The following is a 17,438-nucleotide window of genomic DNA, read 5'->3' as shown; positions in this document are numbered from 1 at the left end:
ACAAGGGCCATTTTCATATTAATGAACCGCCTGAGAGTCTCTTGCTTAATGTATCATTGTAGGGACAGTCGATCTATTCTGTCTGTTTGTGAAAGAGTGACTCTCTGGTTGAAGCTGTTTGTCCAACATTAGCTAAAGCAAAGGATGCGATGAGACTCATGAATGCAGCAGATAAAGCAGTGTTTCTGTCCTGGTGATTCTAGTAGAGTCATTTGAGCTTTGTACTGAAGCCATTTGTGCTTTGTTCACTTCACATAGTTTCTTTCGTTTATCCATGGTCACTCCAGCTCTGACTTTTACAGGTGTGAACAGAGATGTCTCTCAGGAGACAGAGAGCTTTAATCACCAAAGATTGCATGATCTTGCTGTCGTAATTAGGTTTCACTCTCACATCGCACATTTAAGAATTATCTCTAATATAGAAGGGTCTCGTCTTCTGGTTGTCCTACAATTGTCCGCTTTCACAACTCTGTATCCTTTCTATTGTTACTCCGTTACTGTTCATTGGGAATGAGGTGCATTTTACTAGAACATATTTATAATTTTGCATGAGTGGCGCGCAGACACATTCACCAGTGCGCTCCAAAAGTGTGATAAGATTTGCATGAGCCGTTCCTATCTCGACGCTGATGATAAAATGTGCAACCCATTTGAATTATATTGAGAATGTAGCACTCAAAAAAGTCAAATATGATCTAAAACAGCCACATAAACTAAATTAAATGAAAAGACTGAAAAAGATAATCCTTTAGCAACATAAATTAGAAAGCTTTAACTACTCATGACCACATTTACTAGAATCGATCATGTTCTATTGTATTGTGGTAAATTGTGACTAATTTGTAGTAGAATTTATAGTAGATAACTGTTAAGGGAATACAATTTTTCACTAAAGGCATGTTGTAGCTATAGGTTCTGAATGTGTATTTTCATAACAAATGCTATAGATAAAAATGAATAAAAAAAGAAAGAAAAAAGTTAACATTGGCCTAATCATGGTATGTCATGTCACCTTTATATAGTGCTTTTTACAATACAGATTGTTTCAAAGTGTTGACGCAGCATAATTTCTTAAAGAACGATGATGGAGAGCAAATCGTTCTGGCAAAATCTGGCGTAAACAATGGACAATATATCAATATTTCACCGATTAAATGCTTTTGTGGACAAAAAGTGCTGTTGGATGTTTTTTTAATGGATGCTTCTCGTGGACATTTTACCCAAGTGCGAGGGATTGGATTCATCTAGCGATTGCTATTTCATAAAAAGGTTATGAAAAGGTTTTGATTTTGCATGTTGCCATTTGCACTCCCGACATAAATTACAGTATTACTGTTGTTTTACTGTTGACTATATCATAAAACAGACACCGTAGATTGACACTAAACCCTTAGAAGTTTCAAAAGATGTATAATTTGTGAACAATTATTTATTATCGTCATCATTTACCATGCTAAATAAAGTGACGTCAAGCCCGCTGCCAGGACAATGTGCCTCAAAAGGTTAAGAGTCAATACATTGAAACTTTTTTTCAGAAAAAAAAAATTGAATAATTGAAGATTAGATGTCTGAAGTTGAGTATTTAAACTACATTTTTTAACAGATCATTCTGTCAGTTGTGAAGACTCTTACAGTATGTCATAATACTGATTGAGAGCGATGTGATCACTGATATGTGATAGTAATAAGGATTGTATTATTAAACTTTTAACTATCAAATCATTTGGAAACATATTTGTGGCAAGCAGGCCGGGTCCGAGAGCTTTGACAGAACAGCGCGAGGCCGGTGGCGTGATTGATGATGAGCGAGACCTGTGCGCTTCACCAGTCTCGTATCTCTCACAGAGGAGCGGAAGCATAAAAGTTGGGAGTGAAGACGGTGAAGACGAGAGAGGACCAGGCCTGGACTTTACGTTATGTTTTGTTTGTGTGTGCGGCAGTGGACCGTTATGGGCTACCGCCTTTTACTTTCATTAGTGTTTATTTATATTTTCAAGTATGTGAAACGTTTGGGGGTTCCGGCCGCCTTCTCCCCACAACCACTAACCATGCTAAAATATTTATTTTTAATATTCTACATAAAACGCATGACCGTAAACATCTCTTGATTTAAACCTCTGAGATGTTTTCTGGGACCTGGGGGTGTTTTGACATGCTGTGACATTTGTGCTTATTTCTGTTACTTGTGACATTTTCATGGCTAAAGTCTTATACCAGTGTATTCAGAACAAACTCTGCTACAATAATATGTGAGCAGCATGTATGTAAAAGTTTGTAGTTTTGAGATAATGACGTTTATGCATGGTTTGAGAGAAAAAAAGTCACTGAAATAAGGTCATGAAACCCATACTGATTATTCCTGATTATACTTTGGAAAATGGTATCACGTAACCTAGAATATTAACCAAATCGTAACCAAAATTATGTGAAAAACATCCTGCATACACATTCAGATAAAACAATATATTGATTTAAAATTTTGTAGGGATGCGTGAATCATCATGAATATTGATGTGTTTCACACCTGAGAAAGACAAAGACCCTCACCTAATGGCCCTATCAGGTGCTATCAGGCCCTATCATTATGAGGAGCCTTGCACAAAGAATGAGCAGAGATTTAAAAAAGAATGGCTTTTTGATTGTTTGGATTTATTTACAACACAACATAATCCAAAGATACACAACAAAGGACAAGAAAAGCACATTATTGAACACACTGATCTAAAGACAGAGACTTGAACAGTCACAAACCTATGTGCCATTCTCGAAACATAGTACATACCTGTCATTTCCAAGGTGTTTGATTTTTCATTTTACCATGTTCCTGTACAGAGTCTCATGTGAATGTTGAAGTCAGCAGGACTCATCAGTGGCATCTGGTCCCTGTAAAAAAATTAAAAAAAATAGACAAAACAAAACCGAACAACTGTAACCATGCTGATATCAGGAGAAACTATAGGGCTGCCTGATTTTGGGAATACATTTTAGATTTTTCAGGTAAAAATTGTGTTTTAAATTTAAAGGGATAGTTCACCCAAAAATGAAAATTCTGTCAGTATTTACTCACCCTCATGTTGTTCCAACCCCGTAAGATAAGATAAGATAAGAATCACTTTATTCGCCAAATGCACCAGCAGATACACAGGAATTTGATATGGCCATCAGTTACACACAAACTCAACACACAAACATATATGTTGTGAGATGGCGTGAGGTCCTTGTCCTCACTGCTCTGTACCTTCTTCCTGAAGGAAGCAACCTAAAAATGTCACTTGCTGCATGGGACTGATCAGCAGCAATTTTAGCTGCCCTCTTCCTGACTCTGGCCTCATATAGGTTGTTAAGTGACAGCTGCCTCTGTCCAGTCAGCCTCTCTGCTGTGCGCACAATACGCTGTAGTCTGACCTTCGCCTGTGCTGTTGCCGATGCAAACCAAACAGTAATCGATGCTGAAAGAAGGCTTTCCACAGTGGCCCTGTAAAATCTAGACCGAACAAAGCTGGAAACGTTCAGTTTATTTAACTGTCTCAGAAAAAAACATTCCACTATGAGCTCTCTTAAGAATGGAGGAACTGTTTTCCTCCCATTTCAAGTCATGTGTGATAACAGTGCCTAAAAATTTAATTGACTCCACCCTCTTCACAACAGAGCCCTTAATAGTTAGAGGTGGAAGGGAGGCGGGTGTTCTGCGAAAATCCATCACCATTTCCACAGTCTTTTGCTGATTAAGCTCCAAGTTGTTCTCATCACACCACACAACCAATTTAGAGAACTTCCTGCCTGTAAGCAGACTCGTCATTTCCCTTAATAAGGCCGACCAATGTAGTATCGTCTGCAAATTTAATCAGCTTGATGGAACCATTATTGGAAGTGCAATCATTGGTATACAGTGAGTAGAGAAATGGTGACAGCACGCACCCCTGCGGTGCTCCAATGTTAGTAGTCTGAGGATCAGACATGTGCTGGCCAAGCCGCACATACTGTTGTCTGTCACTAAGAAAATCCATAATCCAGCGGCAGATAGAGAGTCCCATCCCCATCAGTGACAGCTTCTCCCACATTCGCTCGGGTAGAATGGTGTTAAAGGCTGCACTGAAATCCACAAACAACATCCTTACATAGGAGCCAGGAGAGTCAAGATGGTCCAGAGCATAATGCAGTCCTAAATTGACCGCATCATCTACCGAGCGGTTTGCCCTGTAAGCAAACTGCAGTTGATCAAGATAAGGAGCTGTGATAGGTTTAAGATGTGACAGAACCAACCGCTCCAGACATTTCATGACCACTGATGTAACGGCCACCAGTCTGTAGTCGTTTAGGTCCACAGCTTTGTTTTTCTTCGGCACTGGAATAATGATTGATGACTTAAAACAACTCGGAACCCTGCATAAAACAATTTATTGATTAAAAATGTCCGTAAAAACTGGAGCTAGCTGACTAGCGCAGTACTTCAGGGTGACAGGTGAAATCCCATCAGGGCCACTCGCTTTCCTTACATTTTGTCGGCTAAATAGCCGATACACATCCTTCTCCTCAATGTCAATATCAACGTCAACTTGATCTTGAGAGGCTATGTTCTCCCCCTCTCTAAATGTGACACCACCGGGAGGGAAAGGATGAGGGCACGGAGATTTCTCAAATCTTGTATAACAAACATTGAATTCATTGGCCAGTTTAGTAGATGGAGTGACTTGTTGTTTTTTTATTTTTGTAGCCTGTCAAGTTCTTCAGCGACCTCCAAGCTGAAGAGGAGTCATTAATGCCAAATTGTTCCTACATATTCCTCCATATTCCTCCATGTTCCTCCATGTTCCTCCATATAGGCACTTTTTGCTTTCCTAATGGCTTTATTTAACTTTTGTCTGGCCAGCCTGTATTCATCTCCATTTCCTTCTCTATAGGCCTGTTCTTTGGTTTCCCTGAGCAGCCTGAGGGATTTTATAAACCGGGGTTGTTTGTTGTTATATTTCACCACAATTTTGGTGGGAATACAAGCTTGCTCACAGAATGAAATATATGAACACACAGTGTCTGTATATAGAGTCACAAGAGGCACGAGGTCACAAGAGGTCTGTATATAGAGTCCATAGAGTCACAAGAGGCACGCATGGATTCCCAATCAGTGGTGTCTAAACAGACCTGTAACATCCCAATTGCCTCTGTCTCCATCTTTTAGATATATACTGTACCGCCCTTGCTAGTTTTAGTTTTTGTTTGTAGATGGGGACCATCTGGATTAAAAAATGATCTCAATTCCCAAGAGGAGCACGGGGAAGTGAACGATATGCTGCTTTGTGAACAGAATAAAAATGATCCAGTATATTTCCTCCCCGAGTCGGACAACTAACTAGTTGTTTGTATTTGGGCAGATCATGTTTCAAATGACATGCATTAAAGTCGCCCATAACAAGTAGTACAGAGTCCGGGTGCTTATTCTCAATGTTTATAATCAGCTCCGTTAGTGCGTACTGCGCTTCCCGTGTGTTAACTTCAGGTGGAATATAAACGCAGGCAAATATAACAGAGGCAAACTCTCTAGGGGCATAAAATGGTCTGCAGTCTATAGCCAGGAACTCCAACAAGGGGCAACAATGTTTGTATAATACTGAAACGTCCCTGCACCAATTTAAATTAATACAACAACACAGACCTCCGCCTGATGTCTTCCCACTTCGTCCTCTGTCGCGGTCGGCTCTGATTAAGTTAAATCCAGGTAATTCCACCGCTGAATCCGGAATGTCCATGTTCAGCCAGGTTTCAACACTTTGTTCTTATTGTGAGTATCCACAAAAAAATAGACACTTATCAGGATCTAATGATGTACAACACTTAATATGTAAGATCAAAATTAACAGAGTATTTTGAGTTTCTTTTGCACTGATAAGAAAAAAAGCAAGACTATCGCGCCCGCGCGATAGCCGACTCCAGGGGGTTAATCAATTAAGGACTAAATTAAAAATAAAGCTGGGATTTTATTATAGAAATAAATCTTGTTTTTCATTTGAAGCAAAAAGACTAGTCTCGGCCACTTTTATGCCAGTCATTGATTATGGGGATATTTTGTATAAATCTGTAACTACCAAATTTTTAAGCTCTTTGGATACGTTGTGTCATTGTGCACTTAGGTTTATACTAAATTGTAAATACTAAACTTATCACTGTGATCTGTACAACAGAGTTGGTTGTTCGTCATTATCAACACGCAGATTTAAACATTGGTAGATGTTTTTTTATAAATCCATTTTGGGACTATTGCCTCCATATCTTTGCCATCTTACCCAACACATATATGTTGGAGTTTATTCTCTATGCTCACAGGATTTGTATCCCTCTCAGTTACTCACCCGAACTGAATGTGGTAAACAAGCTTTTCGATATGCGGCACCCAGTGATTGGAACTTTTTACAAAATGACCTGAAATTGCTGACTCTGTCAATTAATATTTTTAGATTGTTGCTTAGTAAGCTCTTAAAGGAAGAAACAATTTGTACATGTTTTTAATTGTTTTGATGATTTTAATGTAATGGGGAATACAGAGCTGGAATGATTGGATCAGACCCTCTCCTGTGATTGAGGTTGCAGAGTAGAGCCGAACTCAGTGTTTAAACACAGGGCTGCTGTGATGTGTTAGTGGAGCGTGTGGCCACTGCATCATCAGCCGGTCACTGCGCTGTCATAAACGCGTCTCACAGGCTTTTAAATCATTCTCGGCTGTCACTGATCTCGTGTGCCATCTGCCAGAGCCAGCAACCCCCCCCCCCCCACCACCCACCCCCGCCCCCGCCCTTCCCTTCAGCAAACGAGATGTGTGTTTGGCTTATTGTCCGCCTATAATGAGCTCTGAGCACATATTAGCATGACTGCATAAATAAATGTTTTCCTTGAGTAAATAGCATGCATATTAAATGATGCTTTGGGCTAAAAGGTGCAGGACATAGAGAAATGAAGAATAATTATGTTTGTTAATTAACACTTGTGTGTTTCACATCTGATCAGATCTGATACTCCAGAGTGATCTGTACGTCTGCTCTGAAAATTAAAGCTGTATGCTTGCTGTGTTGCCTGTAAAAGCTAACAACCACATCCTCATATTTAATATTCAACCCTCCCTCAGCAATCTGCATAATACTATCTTCCATGTTTGAGAGGATGAATTATATGGACTGTTGTAGGAGCTCAACAATATCATGTGTTGATCAATCAGAGATGATTACAACTCTGTTCAGAAATATCCAGAACAACAATTGTCACATTCAATGGCCACATCATTATCATTAACCATTAAAGGAGTAGTTACTGTTACCTGAAGCACATCTGCTGCAGGCAATCAGACAACCAGTACTCTATTTGCATGTATGCGTTTAACAGACGCTTTTATCCAACATAGTTTTACGAAAGAGGAACAAAAACAACTTGTCAAAGAGCCAACAATATCTGTAATATACAATGCCCGCTTTATTAGACAACTTGATAAGAAAATGAGCTAGAGAAGTCAAGTCACCTTCATTTATATAACGCTTTTAACAATATAGTTTCAAAGCAGCTTTACAATGATAATAGGAAATTACAGTAACAGAGATTGTTTTGGCTTTACAGCAGCTCTAGAATAAAGTTATTGTCCAGCTAAAGTTAGTTTTGATTGATTGATTGATTCACTTCCATTGCAAAGATCATTAGTTATTAACTTAGGGGCCGCTAACACGACACCATTCTAACAGAAAACCCTCAACGCAATCCAGCCAGCTCATACGCAGAAAACAGTGCCTGGTGGCTCGAGAATGCAAAACCTTAAATAGGTTCAAGGTGCAAGCCTTGAAAAATTTTGGGGGAGAAGGGGTTATCGTAGGTTAACCCTCTGGGGTCTGAGGTGTTTTCTGGGTCCTGGAGGTGTTCTGACATGCTCTGACATTGTGCTTATTTCTGTTACTTGTGACATTTTCATGGCTTAAGTCGTATTACATTGTATTCAGCACAAACTCTGCTACAGTAATATGTCAGCACTGATCAACACACTGATCTAAAGACAAAGACTTAAACAGTCACACCTTTGTGCCATTCCTGAAACATAGTAGGCCTACATACCTGTCATGTCCAAGGTGTTTGATTTTTCATTTTACCATGTACAGAGACTCTGAATGTTGAATTCAGCAGGACTCATCAGTGGCATCTGGTCCCTTTCTAAAAAAATAAATAAACACCTGTAAACATGTTGATATCAAGACAAACTATAGGGCTGCAGGATTTTGGGAATACATTTTAGATTTTACACACACACACACACACACACACACACACACACACACACACACACACACACACACACACACACACACACACACACACACACACACACACACACACACACACACACACACACACACACACACACACATACACACACACACAAACACAGCCATTCAAAATTTTGGGGTCGGTATGATTTTTAATGTTTTTAAAAAGTCACTTATGCTCACAAACTTTTGAACGGCAGTGTATATATGTATTTTGTAAATATATATACAAACACCTAGTTTGTTGTGCCTTGTATATAGGCATGTGTAGGGCTGCATAAGTATACTGCACAGTATTTAACAGTAAACACCGGTCTAAACATTAAAATATTCACCATATTAGAATAAACACTCATACTAGCATACTTGTATCTCATTTCATAACATTTTAGGCTGGCACCAGTTTAGTAGCTACAATGTAAAGTTTATGCAACAATAAAACACTTACTATTATGTCTCTTACCTTAAAAATTGTTCTCATAATCAAAACCTGTCCTTCTGAGGTAAATCCAAGGTAAATCCACAGCACAAACAGTCTTCCAAACTGATGAAAGCAGAGAAATACTGCAGTCGCTGATTCTTTGTTTCGGGCTGATGAGGGTTAACAGCTCTGCGTTCCTTCACGTGGATCATTTGAATGAGAACAGATCGCGCGCATGGGGGTTTGGTCACATTAAAGTTAATGAGCTCGGGCTGGAGAAACTGTACATGTTGTTGCTTTCATATGGATTTCCTAAACCGAGAATATCTGTTTTTGATATGATTTACTTCATTTACAAAATGAGACTTCAAGCTTTGTATAGACATCTCTCACTAGTGGGTGGCAAGTATTGGCTGAGTTACAGATCATTTTCTGTCGCGTTTCAGAAAGAACTTCAAATTGAGAGAGAAGACAGAACGCACATCATGTTTTTTCCTTTTCTTTATTTTATGAAAAACACAACTTTTTGTTTTTATTATTAGTGTACACAAAAAAGAAGACATTTAAGAGTTTTACTGGTGTATAACACTTGCCTGTATGACAAAAATCGACAGAGTTATTTGAATCTCTTTTGCACTGATAAGAAAAAAAGCGAGACTATCGCGGCGGCGCGATAGCCGACCCCAGAGGGTTAAAGGTTAACGTTTGACTATACAGATCCTTCTCAAAAAATTAGCATATTGTGATAAAGTTCATTATTTTCCATAATGTAATGATAAAAATTAAACTTTCATATATTTTAGATTCATTGCACACCAACTGAAATATTTCAGGTCTTTTATTGTTTTAATACTGATGATTTTGGCATACAGCTCATGAAAACCCAAAATTCCTATCTCAAAAAATTAGCATATTTCATCCGACCAATAAAAGAAGTGTTTTTAATGCAAAAAAAAAAAAAGTCAACCTTCAAATAATTATGTTCAGTTATGCACTCAATACTTGGTCGGGAATCCTTTTGCAGAAATGACTGCTTCAATGCGGCGTGGCATGGTGGCACCTGTAGCAAATTTCCTGCACACGCCTGTGCACGGTGGCTCTGGATGTTTCTACTCCAGACTCAGTCCACTGCTTCCACAGGTCCCCCAAGGTCTGGAATCGGTCCTTCTCCACAATCTTCCTCAGGGCCCGGTCACCTCTTCTCTATGTGCAGCGTTTTTGCCACACTTTTTCCTTCCCACAGACTTCCCACTCAGGTGCCTTGATACAGCACTCTGGGAACAGCCTATTTGTTCAGAAATTTCTTTCTGTGTCTTACCCTCTTGCTTGAGGGTGTCAATGATGGCCTTCTGGACAGCAGTCAGGTCGGCAGTCTTATCCATGATTGCGGTTTTGAGTAATGAAACAGGCTGGGAGTTTTTAAAAGCCTCAGGAATCTTTTGCAGGTGTTTAGAGTTAATTAGTTGATTCAGATGATAAGGCTAATAGCTCGTTTAGAGACCCTTTTCATGATATGCTAATTTTTTGAGATAGGAATTTTGGGTTTTCATGATCTGTATGCCAAAATCATCAGTATTAAAACAATAAAAGACCTGAAATATTTCAGTTGGTGTGCAATGAATCTAAAATATATGAAAGTTTAATTTTTATCATTACATTATGGAAAATAATGAACTTTATCACAATATGCTAATTTTTTGAGAAGGACCTGTATATGTTCACAGGCGTGTAGTCCTTCAAAAATCAACCCTCAACAAACTACTTGTCTGGCCTTAATGTATAATGCAGAATTATTTATCGCTTCCGCATAGCCACTTGAACCAGAATTATCCCGACAACGTTTTATCTGTACAGAGATAAAGGGAAGGGAAGGAGGCCTTCACAGGGGAGAGACTAGTTAACATTTCAGGACTGCGTTGTCGTCGTGTCCAGGCGCAGGTCTGGTATCAGATCTGGATACGGCGGACTGTGGTAAACCTCGGGATAAACAGAGACTAATATTAGCGTAAACGCCATCCACCTTATGATGTAACGAGTTCATTTACAGGGAAGTATTCCCGGGTTCCGGTTGTCTATGCATCGTAACATTGAATTATAGAATTCTTTAATGTGTTATGTGTATGCTAGGTCAAAGAGATGTGTTTTTAGTCTAGATTTGAAATGACGCAGTGTCTGCTTCCCGGACAATGTTAGGAAGACTTTTGGTGCTAAATAGGAAAAGGATCTACTGCCAGCAGTCACTTTTGATATTCTCAACTGGCCGGAATTTTGAGATTGCAATAGATGTGACAGACTATAAAGCGTTAAGAGCTCGCTCAAGTACTGGGGAGCTAAACCATTTAGTTTTTTGTAAGTAAATGTTTAATAGGGATTGATGTATTTTATTTTATGTATACTGCGTATTGTCCTGCATGTTTGGATGTAACAAAAGTAAGCTGTGTGTTGTTGCTTCGAATTATTTGCATGGCTGGCTGTGTATAAATGGTGTCTGCCATAACTGTACTGATGTTTTAATGTTTCTGGATGTTTCGTGTGGTTTTATGTCGTGAAAATTGTTGTTTTATTTGTTATTTTTAGTGTCTTGATGGACTTTCTGTATATTGTATATTTTATCATTTTCAGGTTTCAAAACATCTTCCCGAAGGACTGCAGTTTAAAATTAGTCAGTAGGCTAACACTGGCACATTTACAGTAACGTTGATTAATGTGTGCTGTCCTTATAAATAAGTAAGTAAATAAATAAATAAATAAATAAGAAATAAGGGAGCCAATGCAGTGTTGACAGAACCAGGCGAATATGGTCATATTTCCTGGTTCTGGTAAGAACTCTAGCTGTTGCGTTTTGGACCAGCTGTAGTTTATTTATTAAGCGTGCAGTGCAACCACCCAGTAGAGCATTACTTTTATATTTTTTTCTATGATTAATTATTTTAGTTATTTTGACAGCCCAAATAAATATATATATATATAAGATTAATCTATTCTGTATTGACCTTTGACTGGGAGCCGTTCTAGCCACCATTCGATATATATATATACAAAATTTAAGAGCGCTGCAAAATTAGCAGTTTTTGTGGATTTGTTATTTATATGTATGTGTTTGAGTAAAATTATTATTATTTTTTCTTTCTTTTTTCTTCTACAAACTACTGACAACATTTATTTCAAATTTCAAATAAAAATATTGCATTTAGACCATTTACTTGCAGAAAATGACAACTGGTCAAAATAACGAAAAAATATGCCATGTTTTCAGACCTTGAATAATGCAAAGAAAACAAGTTTATGTTCATTTTTAAACAACACAATACTAAAGTTTTAACTTAGTAAGAGTTCAGAAATCAATATTTGGCTGAATAATCCTGATTTCCAAGTGACTTTATGCCACTCCTGGCGAAACAATTCAAGCAGCTTGGCTTTATTTAATGGGTGGTGATCACATTCAAGAGGTTTAATAAAAAAAAAAATGCTCTAAATGTTGACTATATTTTTATTTGAAAGAAATGTTGTCAGATGTTTGTAGAATAAATGAAAAGTGTTAATTTAACTCAGAACAGAAAAATATAAATAATCCACAGAAACTGACATTTTTGCAGTCGTCTTATTTTTTTCCATAGCTGAATGTACTGTATAATAATGAAAAGTGATAAAAACAACTGATATTTAGCAAAAAATTTAATAGAGATCATCAAACTGTCAAAATATTTGTGAGTAATTCACAGCACAGAAGAATTTGTTCAGATTAAATCTTAAGGAAAGTTTGTCTGACAAATTAATGCTATAAAAATGCCAGATATAAAATAAGCCACCGATGAGTAGCAAACAGGTTTTTGAAGCTGCTGGTGTCTGGAATCCCAAGAACTTCTCGCTGCAGGATCCTCCAGAGCCTGGCAGTTGTGCATAAAGCTGCATTTCGGCCACCCCTAACCAAAACTCGCAAAGAGAAATGGTTGCAGTGCGCTCAGAAATTTCCCTGACAAGTGTGTGCCACACTGGATTGTCCAGATGTTTAGAGTTGTGGATAGTTGGTAAATAACCACCCTGTTCCAACAAGTCAGCATGGAGGTGGCGGAGTGATGATTTGAGCTGGAATATTGGGAAGTGTTTGCTATGACCATAAAAGGAGGAAAAAATCATGGTGTGGCCAATCCGATTGAGAACCTGTGGAACATTATTGAAAGGAATATCTATGAGGGTGGGCAGCAGTATACCTCTGGGAGGCAATAGTGGCATCCTAAAATGAAATACAGGTAGAGACTACGTTGACTCTCAAGTTCAATAGATCAAAGAGTTGTTCTCAAAGAAGGGCTCATATATAATAATATGGGTACGATTCTGAGAAAGTATGGAGTATCCTTCCATTTTTATATGGATGATACTAAGATCTACCTGCCAGTAAAAAGAAATGACCCTTCTGCATTACAATCTCTATTATCTCGATATTAATACTTTGGTAATACTTTGGTTAGCCAGTAACTTTTTAACTCTAAATGATTCCAAGACCAAGGATATATATTTTGGTTCATTCGACAAATTTGAGTTTAATAATACTCTGGGTAATTTGGCTGTTTTTAACTCTTATTGTGTACGGAACCTTGGTGTTTGTCTAGATAGTTTTTTAACATTAGACAAACATGTGTCCTCTGTTGTTGCATTTTAAGATAGCTATTCATGTTTTTATAACACCGCGATTGGATGATTGCAATTCTCTGTACTCTCTCAGGTAGCTCATCTTCAACTGGTTCAAAATGCTGCAGTCAAATTTCTCAAGAATGGTTGCAAATATGATCGTGCCACTCCTATTTTGCGAACTCTTCTTTGGCTTGCAGTACAATTTAGGATCGACTTGAAAATTATCCTGTTTTTACAAACACTTCCATATTATGCTCCTAACTACCTTCCTGGTCTATTGTGTCCCTATAACCCTTCCAGAAGCTTAAGATCTCGTAAACTTAACTTACTGACCAGTTCAAGGTTAAAACGCAAATGAGATGGAACCTTTTCAGTGGTGGGGCCTAGATTGTGGAATAGCTTGTCAATGCACCCGAGTAGCATCTTAGATGCTTAGCAAACTTATTTGTTTTCCTTCGCTTTTAAGGTTAATGTCTCTCCTTGGTATGTTTTAAATTTTTGTGCGTTTACTTTGCTCTTATACAGCACTTTGGTCAATCTTGAGACTGAACTGAAGATGTAACTTCAACTGTATATACGTTTTTCTTTTTTTTTTCTTTTTTATGATCTGTGCGTGCAGCATATATTCCTGTTTTTATTTAATTTTAACCAATTGAATGCTTTCAAACTGCATTGTGCATAATTATTTGGTACAAGATATTTTGTTAATCATACTGATTAAGGAAAAACAAGCAAAAATGGCATATGCAAAATAATTTGAAGGACACTATATACATTTAATATATAATTTATATTATATTTTAAATATATTTTAAAATGCATTTAAGATCATGATTGGATGAGCCGCGTTCAAATGATTTGCACTACCATTCAGAACTGTTTTCTATTACAATATATTATAAAATGTAACTTATTCCTGTGATGCAAAGCTGAATTTTCAGCATCATTACTCCAGTCTTCAGTCAAGTCAAGTCACCTTTATTTATATAGCGCTTTATACAATATAGATAGTTTCAAAGCAGCTTTACATTGATAACAGTTTGTTTCTGCTGCACAGCAAATTTAGAACAAAAGAGTGTCATAATCCATCTTAAGTAAGTTCAGTGATGGTTAATTTTTGTTGTAAAAAAGTTATTAATTTAGTTAATTTGTATGTAGAGTTGTGCTGTTCGTGAACTAAAGACTGTTTTTAGGCCTATATCGTTTTAGTGATATTATTTATATTTAGTAATTTTATTGTTTTTAGTGTTATTAGTGTCCTTTAAATGTTTTGTTAATGTGCTATGGAAAGAAAATAGCCTCACTATATAATTGATTGTAGTATTGGAAATTTGCAAGGCTGCAATTCCCCTGGCTGGCCACTGTTTGTCGCCATTTTGTCAGCGTTTGTTGACCGCCAGGTATCCATGGTAGTCACGTGACTACAAAGTGTGAATAGCCGCTCCGGAGAAAACAGTGATGGCATCGTCCAGCTCAGTTCAGTTCTCATATAATGGTGTCCATGCAGGCAAATCAATAATATTGTTAGATATTAAATGTCCCCAACTAAGCAAGCCAAAAGCCAAAGGCGACACATGTCACATGATCTTTTAGAAATTATTTTAATATGCTTTTATGTTGCTCAAGAAACATTCCTTGTTATTATCAATCAGGGTTCCCACGGGTCCTTGAAATCCTTGAAAGTTTATGAATCTGAAAAAAAAAAATGTTCAAGACCCTGGAAAGTTTTTGAAAATAAACGTACATAGATACAGTTCCTTGAAAGTGCTTGAATTTATTTTGTGCAAGAAGTTTCCTGTGAAAAATTCCATATTATTCCCTCCAGTCCACTAATGTGTTATTTTGCCAACACTTTTAGGGCCCTATGATTTCCGTGATGCGGAAAACGCGGACGGAATCACGGAATTTACACATGAAAACGGAATTCTCTTATACACGCGGAATTTGCATATATTTTGTTGACATATTAAATACATTTTTTTTTTACTTCCTTCTCATTTTTCAGTTTAAAACAACAAACGTAGAAAGGTCTCTACCTAAACCGTGGCCAAATGGCATTGTTAAACATGTTGCCTAGTAACCATACGACCTCACGTTCACGCGTAGGGGAAAAAAATTCGAAGTGAGCGGCTTCTGATAAGCTAACGGTGGCTGCGTTTGTATACTGTAACATGCTGATCTAACCAGCGGTCTCATAAAACGTTAAAAAAAATGTAAACGTCTGGGAGAATGAGTAGAGCAGGCGATCTGAATTAGAGTAATGAGGCAAAAAAGAGCTCTATTCGGTACGGTTTTCTGTGCGTACACACCCAACCCGAAGCGTGCAGCCATGCACAATAGACACCTATACAGAGCGCGAGTACTGAATTGAGCACTCTTTCGTGTCTAAATAGACAAATACACACAACATTATGTCTAAATGTCCGTTTTGGAGAGTATTCACGTAAACTATGTCGGCTATGTCTTAAACAGTTGTGAGTGTATCGGATTAGCATCAGTGCAATTGGATCTGCATGTCATTGGACATGATCCGACATCTTAAAGTGACAGTGGGTAATAAACCTAATGCGGTCCGTGTCAAGCAACAAAAGAAAAAGAGAAAAGCATTCACTGTTTGTTAATAGCTTTAAGGATTAATTATATTTAATTCATACAAATAAATATGTCTGCTTGAAAGAATAAATGATGTATGCAAGTAGTTATAAAGATTTTTTTACTTTAGAAAAAAGTGGTTTTAATGTCATTGTGTCGGCTTTCTGTCAGGCACATATCGTTGTTTCAATGTTTCTGTCTCCCTGCAGCATGTCTGCATTTAATCTTTAATTTAATATTCATCAATCCTACCTTGTAACTGTTACCTTCATGTTACTGTTATTTTTGGCCAGAGATTTGTTGAAGGTTTGGCTGAATTTTGGAGAATTTTGAATGTACTTTGCTGAATATATTAAGAGTTTAAATAAAAAAGCTGAATTGTGTGTTTGTGTAACTGAATTTAACGGTCAATACTGCTTAGAAGTGAAAAGAAAACAAGCAAATCCAAAATTCCATTTGATTAAATGGAATTTGAAAAAAAATAATATGGAAATTGAGAAAAAATAAAACGGATTTCAAAGGGCCCTACACTTTGTGGCCAATGCATACTAGCTTGCTCGATTTACGTTAGTTATGCGCATTAACAAATTACATCAAGTGTTTCAAGTTGCCATGACGTTCACGTGGGCACGAAACTACTACGATGGTACCTCAACATTTCACAGACACACCGTGAAACTTTGCAAAAATAGGCTGAAACGATGTAACCTTGCTCTCACTTGAAATGTGTCCCCACATTAAGTCCTTGAATTTGAGGGTATTGGACCTGAAAAGTCCTTGAAAGGGCCTTGAATTTGAAATGAATCAAGGTGTGGGAACCCTGATCAATGTTGAAAACAGTTGTGCTGCTTCATGTTTTTGTGGAAACCATGATACATTTTATTGTTCAGGATTATTTTAATGAATAGAAAGATCAATAGAACAGCTCTCTTGACTCAGTGTTTGGAGAGTTTAGCTTTACTTCCCAGCCGCTGATCATCTTAGAAGCTGTCTTACCCTGATCTCTCTGTTCTCTAGGATAACAGAGAGACGTCACTGTAACCAGTATATCACTGCTTCTCTGACCTTTTCTGACAGACTGGATCTGCTCTGACTGTCCATCTAAATCTGTCTTTAAAGTGTCTTTCTGTGTGCCACATTCCTCACTTAAGGGTAATGTTCCCGGAATGGTTTATGAAAGGAAGACTTGATGTTCTCTGATCACAGGGACAAAAATACAAGGACTTTGCATAGATGTTTTTTTTTTCTTCTTCTTTTTTTGTCTTAATTCTGTTTGATGGGGCTTCAGCATTGTGGACGTTTCTATGAACACTCACAGATGATCTCATGTTTATCACTGCAAACATGTTAATGAAAGTGAAAGTGAAAGTGAAAGTGACACGTGATGGCCAAGTATAGTAACCCATACTTGGAATTTGACCTCTGCATTTAACCCATCCAAGTAAGTGCACACTTAATCAGCTTCTTTTGCAGCTCTGTTAACCCTGAGCAGCTGTAGGGAC

General features: G+C 37.6%; 1 protein-coding gene across 1 annotated transcript in view; it reads left to right on the top strand.

The window, feature by feature from the left end:
- The window catches only part of cdkal1 (CDK5 regulatory subunit associated protein 1-like 1), a 462,830-nt gene that overhangs the window by 315,280 nt on the left and 130,112 nt on the right, over positions 1–17,438 (top strand). The window lies entirely within an intron of this gene.

The sequence above is a fragment of the Siphateles boraxobius genome, unplaced genomic scaffold (assembly GCF_051911475.1).
Source record: "Siphateles boraxobius isolate OS27281-9 unplaced genomic scaffold, OSU_SipBor_1 12, whole genome shotgun sequence".
Taxonomy (NCBI): domain Eukaryota; kingdom Metazoa; phylum Chordata; class Actinopteri; order Cypriniformes; family Leuciscidae; genus Siphateles; species Siphateles boraxobius.
This window is presented reverse-complemented; position numbering and strand designations above follow the sequence as displayed.